Source organism: Rhinolophus sinicus, linkage group LG05 (assembly GCF_036562045.2).
Source record: "Rhinolophus sinicus isolate RSC01 linkage group LG05, ASM3656204v1, whole genome shotgun sequence".
NCBI classification, from domain to species: Eukaryota; Metazoa; Chordata; class Mammalia; order Chiroptera; family Rhinolophidae; genus Rhinolophus; species Rhinolophus sinicus.
In genome coordinates, this window is record NC_133755.1 from 43,981,454 (window position 1) to 43,992,169 (window position 10,716).

At 44.4% G+C, this 10,716-nt stretch overlaps 1 long non-coding RNA gene across 2 annotated transcripts in view; it reads left to right on the forward strand.

Annotated features, from left to right (window-relative positions):
• The window catches only part of LOC141571833 (uncharacterized), a 152,363-nt gene extending 146,996 nt beyond the window's left edge, over positions 1–5,367 (forward strand). For both annotated transcript variants that reach the window (XR_012496890.1, XR_012496891.1), the window contains exon 3: positions 5,259–5,367. This is a non-coding gene — a long non-coding RNA (uncharacterized LOC141571833). The remainder of the gene's footprint in view (positions 1–5,258) is intronic.
• Positions 5,368–10,716: the final 5,349 nt, after the last annotated feature.

Sequence of the window (10,716 nt, forward strand, 5' to 3'; positions counted from 1 at the left end):
CAGTATCTTGTTCATAGCCCCTTTGGGTGCCCCAGGACAAGGGGGTGAGGCAGAGGGGTAGGTTCCTGGGCTATCTGCTAGATAAATATATGGAGGAGATGAGGAAATAGTGGGGGTGGGGGTGGTGACAAAAGACCTCTGTGAAAACAAGTGCTCCCTGTTCCTACCTGCTGGACTTTGGGCCTCTAGATAGTGGTGAATGACACTTGTGATATCTACCCCAAGTTCAACTCTGGCTGTATGTCACCCACTGTGCCCTTAATCATATTTAATTCTCAAAAGAGCCCTACAAGGGGGAAGAACACCCTCCATCTTCTCCAAACATTTCTGCCTATATTTTCTATCAACCCCTCACTGCTTTTGGAGACCCTGCATGGTTATGACCACGGGCCTTAAGTAAGTCTTAGCCACTGACCTCAGAACCCCTGTCATCAATGGGGAAGGCTAGGCCAACACCTCAGCCAGAGAAATGATAGTGACGCAGGTGGAAGAATTCTTGAAGAAGAGGTGGATGACACTGTAGGTACCCAGACAAGTCAGGCATGTTCACAGAATGGGTATAAAATCTATGCTGTCAGCAACACTTTGGGAATTTGACCTTTAAGGAAATGAGTGAAGAGGTAGTCATCAAATTATGACACCCCTAAGACCAGGACTAATTATTTTATTTGGGTGTCTTCTATTTTTACCCCCAAAACTCCAAGAAATCAATAGGAAGTAAGATCAGAGTTGGCCCTGGTACCAAGGCTGCTGCGGGCAGCTGAGGCTGGGTTTCTGTTCTGGAGGAGCTTCCACTGGCTTTCTATATAGTGTTGCCTCCAACAAGACTCTGGCATAAGGGTCAGGGCTGGATGCATGGCTCTTCCCTTTCTTAGGAAATCAAACCTGACAACACTATTCGATGCAGAGATAAAATATTTTATTTTTATTTTTATTTATTTTTTATTAGCTACAAGTGTACAAAACAATGCAATAGTTAGACATTTCACCCCTCACAAAGTGATAACCCCCCGCCCCCAATCTATTGCCTCTCTGACATCGTATATATCACAATTCCTTTGACTCTGTTCCCTATGCTATACTCCATATCCTGTGACTATACATATATTAAATTATAGTTGACATACAGTATTATTCAGCTTCAGCTTCAGGTGTACACTGCAGTGATCAAGCATCTACACTGTCCATGAAGTGGTCTCTCTTCTGACACCCTACAAAATCTTTACATTATTGGTTATATTCCCCAAACTGTCTTTCATATCCCCATGGCAATATTGTAGTTACAATTTATGCTGTCTAATCTCTTCCCCTCCTCCCTCATCTCCCCCCCCCATTCTAGCAACCATCAGTTTTTCCTCTGTATCTCTGATACTATTTCTGTTTACTCTTCTCGTTTATCAATTCTTTAGATTCCACATATAAGTGAGATCATATGGCATTTGTCTTTCTCCTACTGACTTATTTCACTTAGCATAATGTTCTCTAGGTCCTTCCATATCGGTGCAAATAGTAACATTTCATTCTTCTTAATAACCAAGTAATACTCTGTTGTATAAATATACCACAGTTTCTTAATTCAGTTGTCTACCAATTGGCAGAGAGAGAAAATCTTGAGTTTGGGCCTTGGGGGTGAAATCCCATCGGCCTGGTATTTGATCTCTAAGTGTTCCTTTGTATGGAGTTGTTTCTCAGAGCTGAGCAACATGGCACAGCCAAGCACCCGACCATCCTAAGGGCCCAAATGAATGAGCCAAGTAAAATGGAGAACTCTGCTATGTCTACACTGGCATTTCAGAGGCCCTAAAGTTAGGAGAGCATACAGCAGCTTTTCTCAGATTTGGCTGAACATGGGAATTACCTGGGGAGCTTTACAAATACCAAGGTCTGGGTATAACCTCTAGAAATTCTGACTTAATTGGTTTGGGGTGGGACCTGGGCATCTGGATGAGGCTTGGGCATCTGGATGTTTACAAGCTTCCTAGGTGATACTAATGTAAAACCAGTTCTGAGACCACCCAGGAACACCTACTTGGCCACTTGGCATCTCCAATGTGGGCCTGAACCCTATCTGCACAGCTTCTGATACACGCTCTGCCTTTGACATCTGTTGAGTTGTCCCTTAGAAGAAGGGACAAAGGAGAAGGCTGCTTGTGGTATGTGTCTGGGTGGTATATTTCTGGCAGGTCCAGATTTAGAAGCTTTGGGGATGAAGAATACATTTTCTACTGTCAGTTCCTTCTTCAGTCTCCAGTTCTATCTAGGGTCTTAATGACCAAGAATGAAGTCATGTTCTGGTGTTCCCTAGATACCCCTGAGGAACACCTAGTGAGTGGCGAGTTCCAGAAGCTGGGTATCATCTCCAGGTAATAGGGGCACATAGAAACAGGCTGTGTGGAATCTTGTTCCAGTCATGGTTCTGAGCCCTCATAGGACACATTCCTAACTTAAGCTTGCACTTCTGTTTTTGGTCTAAGATGAGGTGAGACAAGCATGTAGAATGATTAGGAAAATTAGTGATTAGAAAGATGATCTAGTGTCTAAACCATTAAAGCAGTTGCAGAGGTGAGAAGAAGAGTGGAGGGCATCATGGGCCAATGTAGTCATGGAAACCTCCACCGAATAGGTGAGACTTGAGTTCGGAAGAATTCAGCCAAGAGGATAATGGGGCCCTTCAGTGAGATGTTGAAAGGGGGGATGACATATTATGAGCAAAGATCAGCTATTAGGATCCATGCAGTATAAGGAGGAGCAGGGATGTTGACTTTCTTCAAGAAAGTCTCACCCTGGGCTTCTCTGGATGGAAATGAACCAAGGTGATTATGTAGTTCAACCTACACCAATGGTTGTCAAAGTGAGGTGCCCAAACCAGAATCACCAGCGTTACCTGGGAACTTGTCAGACATGCAAACGTTCAGGCCCCATCCCAGACCTACTGGAGGTAGAGTCTAGTAATTTCTTTTTCACCAGCCTTCCATGTGGTTCTGATGGTCACTCAAATTTGAAAGCCGCTGTCTTACTCTACATCCATGTCTGCTACATGGACTCTAGTTATTGTTGTCAGAAACAGGGACGTGTTTGTTCTTGGATGTATGTAACTTATATCAGGTTGAAACCTCTCCCAGCAGCTCCCCACACTGGTCTTATAGTCTTATGTTTACTGACCTTATGTCCTGTTCAAGTGACACAGTGTCAAATAGTTGACAGACTCTTATTTATGTATTCAGCCAATGTTCGTGGAGCAACTGCCATTTGCAAGGCACTATTCTAGGGCAAGGGAATTCTATTCTAAGGGAACACTATTCTAAGCCCTGGGAGTGCAGCAATGAACAAAATCAAAGAATGTTCTTCCATGAAGCTTATGTTCTAGTGGGGATAATGATCCACTCATTAAATGTAAAAATATCTAGAAGTTGTAAGTTCTCTGGGGAAAAAAAGCATAAGAAAGTGATAGGGAGGGGTCTATTTTTGGCTGTGGTTATAGAAGAGTTTTCTGAGGGATAATTGAGCAGAAGCCTGGTTGAAATGAGGGAGAAAGAAAGCCCCATGAAGAACCTGAGGGAGAGTACCCCAGGAAGGGGAAACAGAAATGCTGAGTTCCCGAGGAAGAATGAGCATCCCATGCTTTCAGAACCGGAAAAGAAGACACTATAGCTACAGAGGAATGAGCCACATGGATGGAGAGAGACATGAAGCTCAAGGAGGTAACTGCCAGGTCATGAAAGAAAGGCCTTGAAGATCCTGTTCAGTTGTCAGGATTTCGTTTTAAGGGCAGGCTACTGGAGGGTTTGCGGACTCTCATGATATATCTCTTTGAACAAAATCACTCTGAAGAATGGACCATTCCATAAGAAATAGGGAGATGAGTTAGGAGGCTACTAGAATAATCCAAGTCAGAGATGTGATACCGAGATGGGAGTGAAAAATTGTTGGGTTCTAGGTATTTTGAAGGAGGAGCCAACAGGACATGCTGTTGAATTAGTTTGGGGTGGAGAGGAATCAACAGTGACTTCTGGGTTTAGGCGACTGATCCCTTTTTCTCTAGTCTGAAGTCTTCTGTCCTCCCCACAGTTCCACAACCTAAACTCTGACTTGACCGTCATAAGCTGTCTTGTGTGCTTCTTTCCTTATAAATGTCATTATTTTGCTCACAACTGGACTGTGTTCTCAAGGGCCATATCATAAGCTTCTCTGAATCCCCCACCTTATCCACTCCCAATAGAATAAACGCTGTTGTGAGAAAATACCAAAAAGCATGGTATGAATTAAACTTTGGCTAAAACCCTTTGAAGTAGAAAGGGCAGTCTTAAAGATTAGGAAACTGAGATTCAGGGAGTAAAACTACTTGCCTGATAATAGCGACCCCTTAAGAGAGCTTCCTGTCCAATGTGTGTTTTCTGTCACCACTAAGAATGCCCTGTCCAGGCACAACTCTCACAGCACCTCCCCAGGTCCACTAGCCTGGAAGCTCTCAGAACCTGTCCTTTTGGGTTTTTATGGAGGCTTCGTTACATAGACATGACTGGTTAACTCATTGGCCATTGGTGCTTGAATTCAATCTCCAGTTCCTTTTTCCTCCCTGGAAGTTGGGGAGTGGGACTAAAAGTTCCAACCCTCCAATCACTTGGTTCCCCTTGCAACCACCCCTCATCCTTAGGTGACCTACAGGGACTTTCCAAAATTCACCTCATCAACACAACGAAAGATACTTTATCACTCTCATCACTTAGGAAATTTCAAGGGTTTTAGAAGCTCTGTGCCAGAAACAGGGAGGAAGACCAACTATGTAAATATATATTTCCTATTATAAATCATACTATCATAGGTGAAAAATGGCTGAGCTAAGTGCAGCATCTATAGCTTCTCCATTTGTCTTCCTGCTGAGCATCGCTGCCCCCCTGCGATCCATCTATTCTCCGTAGGTACCAGAGCTGCCTTTTCAATGTCTTCTATGAAGACGAACTTTCCTCTGTGAGTGACTTCAGGTCCTCTCTACCCCATCCCGCCCTCTGCTTTGAGGGACACAGTCCCAAATGCCAGCTCAAAGGAACACCATGTCCTACGAGTGGAATGTGATGTCTTTTTGCTCTTATTTTTTAAAACAGCTTTTCTCACAGCTTCCCCTCGGTAGCTTGAATGTATTTGTTTCCTGGGCCAGGTACAGGAAAGGTGTGCAAAAGGCAAAACTGTGAGCTTTGCTATTCTGAGATTCACTTGAACAGGTTTTCTTCCCAATGCTTCTACTTGTTTTTCTCCTGCAGGAATCAGGCCCTGTTGGACAGAAATCTATGTCCCCATGAAACGCTGTCATGTCATCCTGAAAGACAAGGTGGGTGAATTCTCCCACCAGGTCAGTTTCCTCAGAACATCTGGTGCAACTGGACCATCTTGGCTGGCCCAAAGTCACACTGTTGTCTGTGTCCATGGGTTTAGGGTCACGGGAAACAATGACTGTGGGGCAAATTCTGACAGATCGTGTTTCAAAGGGTGTCATCTGTAGTAGAAAGCAGCATGGTCTATGCCTGTTGGAAGAAGAGCGTGCACAGTTATGCCACCCAAGATCTGGTTCTGCATGTGGTCTTGCTATTTAAGAATTATACTCGAGGTGGGATGTAGAGGCTTTTCAGGGGAAGTATTATGTCTTCCAAGAGCAGATTCAAGGGAAAAGATCATGAAGCTTCAGGTTACAAAGTCTCCCATCTCATTTCAAAGAATTTCCTCCAAACCCACGGTTAGCAGTGCTGGGCCAAAGACCCAAGCAGAGAAAGAACTTGGGGTCTCTGGAATTTCTGTGCCCCATCTGGATCAGCTGAGCTCTCCCTCATATTACTCACCAAGCGCACAGCAGATGGCATCCTGGTCACCAAGCCTCTAGAAATAAGTGAGGAGGACTTTTGGAAAATGTCCTCTTCCCCAGCCCTAGTAGAAACAGCAGCCTTTGATACCAGGTGGGCAGAGACCTCAGAAAAAGAATATCCTTGCCTGGCCCTTAGCAAGCAGAGCAGCCCCTTCCAGCACTGTGATTCCTAGAACAAGCTTCATGATGGCCACTGACAGGGCATTTGGTTCTCACTTGTAGAATGGGGAAGGCTGGAGACTACTTCAGAGGATGGGCCAGCCACAAGGCCAATTCCTGAGGACTCGCTGGGATCAGTTAACCATGCAGGTTTGGGATTATGGGAAAGGACTACATATACTCTGGGAAGGAGCCACTTTCTCTCAGACCTTCTCAGGTTGGGGAGAGTATTCCTGGATGGAACAAGCAACTGCCTGTGCAAACAAGATTCTTGCCTGGTGAAACACCATACTTTCTATGGGACAAGTCTGAGCCCCAACTGTCCCCAAAGGGTAAGCTGTATCCTATTTCTGTCATCACATAGCTTTCTCATATCTCCAGGTCCTCTCTTCCTGTGTCTTAAGCTGAGAGTTCTCTGACTGACTTGCTTTGGGGAATTCTTGCTGCTCCTGTAGACACCCGAACTATTGCCATTGGGGCTTTTATGGCTAAGCACTGGGCTCATCTTCAGTGGAGCAGGAGTCAGTCACCTGGGTAGCTGCATCTCCAGGTGGTAAAGTGTTGACACCACTTACTATCTCCCATGGATTTCGAGTGGCTCCCTCTGAGGCAGTCATTTCTTATGCCTTGGATTGTCTTCTCCTCACCCCTGTTAGAGCCAGGACAGATAGACAGCCTGACCTACAGTGTGACCTCTGAGGGTTCTCCTTATGGTATCACGGCAATCTTACAGAAAGAGACCCAACACACACTTTCTAGAGTCCAAAACGGCTGGCCACTGGAGAACCTGGCCAAAGTGATGTTGACAATGGCTCCCCACCAAGTTCCTCCAGCCACAACTGCCACTGAGTATGTTCCCAAACCCACATTGGTATTCCCACCCTCAGCCTACCACAGAAGCCCTGGGACCCCAGAGGGGAGCATGGGGATGTTGACACCAGTTTTGTGGCTGGTGTCAGTTTGATAGTCGCCTTCAGATATCCTTTCTGAGACTGGAGGGGATGTGTACCCCTCCCTTGGCTCCCAAAGCCCAGCCATGCCCCAGGGCTTGTCCCATCAAGGAAAGAGCAGAGTGGCTACTGGTCTCTTTGCTGAGCTCCCTGGGAGCTGTGATCCAAGTTTTCTGCAGACTAACATCGAGTGCTTTCCGCAGAGCTCACTGGCTTTCCTGCCTTCCTCTCCAAATCTGGCTGGAGCAGAGCTAGCACCGACCAGTTTAGCGAGTACTTCCTGGCCTGAGCCAAAGGAAGCAATTCTTAGTGGGGCAGTGGCTGGTTCTCACTACTTAAGGTGGAGTGGGGACTTGCTTTCAACCACCTCCTATAGCAGGGAGCACAAAAGTAACAAGCCTGCTTGAAGGAAGAAGGCTGGACAGTGTTCTGCATCCTTTTGCTTCTGAGTTAGTTCCTGGATTATGGCTTTCACACTTTCTGGGTTTCTCCCCTGGAAGTGAAGCTCCCACAGAGCCAAAGGCTTATGTTACTGTGGCAGCTTCACTGGTCTCTGAGCTGCAAACCATTTGGGCAGTGACCTCCCTTGGGGAGACCATTGGAAAACATGCTGATATGGCCATTCAGCCCTCTAAAGGGCTCACTCTACAGGAAGCTAAGCCCTGGCAAGCCACCCATCCTCTGGGACAGGTGTGGAGAGACCTTACCTGCGATGTACCAGTGTTACCTCCTAGTTTTCTGGGGACCTCCTCTGGGAAATGGACCCAGGTTGTAGGGGCTCCTACTGTTATGTCCCCTCTGTGCCCCTGGCTTTTACACACACACACACACACACACACACACACACACACACACACAGTCAGACAATTACACAGTGGAAAGTTTCCACTTACACAGGGAAAGTTCGTGAACTTAATTGTCTGATCTCCTCGTGTTCTTCATTGTTTTACAATTTTATTATGTCTATGTGGATTCCTTTGTTATTTTTAATTCTGCTTGGGCATTCTCTGTTCTAGTTATTTATTGTTGCCTAACAAACTGCCCCAAACCTTAGTGGCTTAAAGACAAAGTAATTTTTTATCTCACTATCGTGGGTTAGAAATTTAGGCAGTTGTCAGCTGGGCAAGTCTTCCACTCCATGTGGAATTAACAGGAATTTTTGGTGGTATTTACTGAAATCTGGGCTGCTCTGGAGGGCCTACGATGGCTTCATATACCTTTATAACATGAATGTTGGTGAGGACAGCTAGAAGACTATGTGCAGATGTGTTCCTCTTTCTCTGTGTAGCTTTGAGACCTCTCTAGTCAGATTTCTTACAAGGCAGCTGGCTTTCCCCAGAACAAGTTTCCGAGAGACCAAGGTAGAAGTTGAAGGGCTGCTTCTGACTTAGCCTTAGAAAGGTGCCGTGTAGCATCCACTTCCACTTTGGCATATTGATTAAGTAAATACCTGAGGCCAGCCCAGCTTCAGGTGGAGGAGAATTAGGCTCCACCTTTCTATGGGTAGAGTAGCAGAGTTCTTACGACCATCTTTAATTACTACTTTATGCATCGTGGGTCTGTGGATGTATGTGTTTCATCCAAGGAAACTTGCAGTCATTTCTTCCTCAGATATGTCTTTGCCTCTATTCTCTATTTGTTTCTTCTGGAACTCCATTTAGATAGATAAGATTTCTTATTCAATCCTCCAAATCTCTTAACTTCTTTCATATTTTCATCTCCTATCTCTTTGTGCTGCATCATGGGAGATTTATTTGGTTCATTTATTATGACTTTGGAGTCTGGTGTTTGCCACATGAGCAATGGCTGTCCATGTGTGCTGCTTTCCACGAACTGATCTCCAGACCCACTAGCAGTGTGTTCTGAGGCCAGTACCATGTCTTTGCTGAGCCCAGGAGAGAATCCCCCATGAGCCCTGGTAGTGAACAGCCTCACTCTGTCTTGGTCCCAAAGAGGCAGCTAGAAACCATCCCAGACTCGAGTGTCACCCACGAGGGTCTGGGAAGCGGAAGGTCGAGGCTGAGGGGCCTGCTAGAATAAGGATGAGGAAGTCCTGGGAGCTGGAGGGTACCTGCATCCCTTCTCCTTTCTACCTGATGGGGAAGAGGATCCTTTGTTCATGGGTGAAAGCTTAATAGCCCCAACACTGCAGCTAAGCAAGACATGGGATGGATTTTTCTCTAACTCAGTCTTTTTCTCAGAAATAAAAATAAATCTTTCCTTATGGGAGAGGGTGTAAATGACATTTGAGACTCTACCATATAAAACACTGTGGCTCACAAATGTTCTGCTGCTAGAATCTTGAAATTTGCGGTAGGATCTCGATTTTACAGGTGAGGTAACTGAGGCTGAGAATGCAGGAAGTCAAGCATACATACAGTTTTACAAGGTGTTTTGATTTAAGTGTAGAGTCTGGAGCCAGACATTTTGGGTTTGGAACCCTGAGTCTGCAGCTTTTTAGATATGTGACCTTGGGTATGTCATTTAACCTCCCTGTTTTATATTCTGTAAAATTGAAATATTAATATCTCATAGGGTTGTCTTTACAAAAGTTATAATTAACTAACTTAATTATAGAGTGATTGAATATCAGTACCCTCTCATAGAATGTGAACTAAATATGTTTAATCTTTTATTAAAACCATTATCAAAGTCTGAACTAAGTTTGAAATACTATAGGAATTTGATTCGTATAAGTAGGAAAACAAAACTAATTTTTTTCACTTTCTCCTGTTACCCATGTAGCTGTAACAATATTTTCCTCACTTCCTAGAAATGGCTCTGTTCTACCATTTCAACATAATCCAGGAGGTAAGATTTCATAATTGGAGAGTCCTAGATACATTCCAAACCAATTAATCATGTTTAGAGACCTGAATCCTCTAAAGCTATCTTGTAAACTGATATCAGAAGAGAGGCTATGTATATTCAGGCCACAAAGTACCATGTTTCTACGAAAATAAGACCTAGCCGGACCATCAGTTCTAATGCATCTTTGGGAACAAAAATTAATATAAGACCTGGTATTATATTATATTGTACCTGGTATTGTATTATATTATACCTGGTATTATATTATATTATATGAACTGGTCTTATATTATATTAAAATAAGACCAGGTCTTATACTAATGTTTGCTCCAAAAGATGCATTAGAGCTGATGGTCCAGCTAGGGTTTATTTTCGGGGAAACACAATATTGTCTTCATTAGTCATGTCAGGAAACTGATCAGAAATGATCCTGTCTGATACAGATTTCAAACTACGTGCCTTCCCAACTTTACAAACACACAGATTCAGTACATTTTTAGTGTATTGTCTAAGGTTTTGCATTTATCAGGCTTAACCTGAATAGCAACATCACCCATGGGCCATTATCTCAGAATCCACTCCCAGTCTAGTGTAAACTCAAACAGAAATGTGAGCAGTAAGAACACGCTTTAGGTCACCTGGGGAGTGAAAGTCCCAGAGGCTTGTGACGCTGAAGCACTATTGCTATGCTTTGTTGATAAGATTTTCTTCTCCCCTCTCTCCAGTAGATAATATTAGTTAGTTAAAGTGATGGTTAAGTCAGAGTACCTGAAAGAGTCTTTGAGCGGGCACTCTTCTAAAGTGTTAGAATCTGTGGTGAGGAAAGTTAAGCAGGAGGTAAGCTAAGGATTGGACTCAGTAGCTGTGTGTCCATGGACACTACTTGTTCTAGTGACAAGATCAGCAGTCCCTGGTGGGAATCCCCACCCCTCACACATTCTC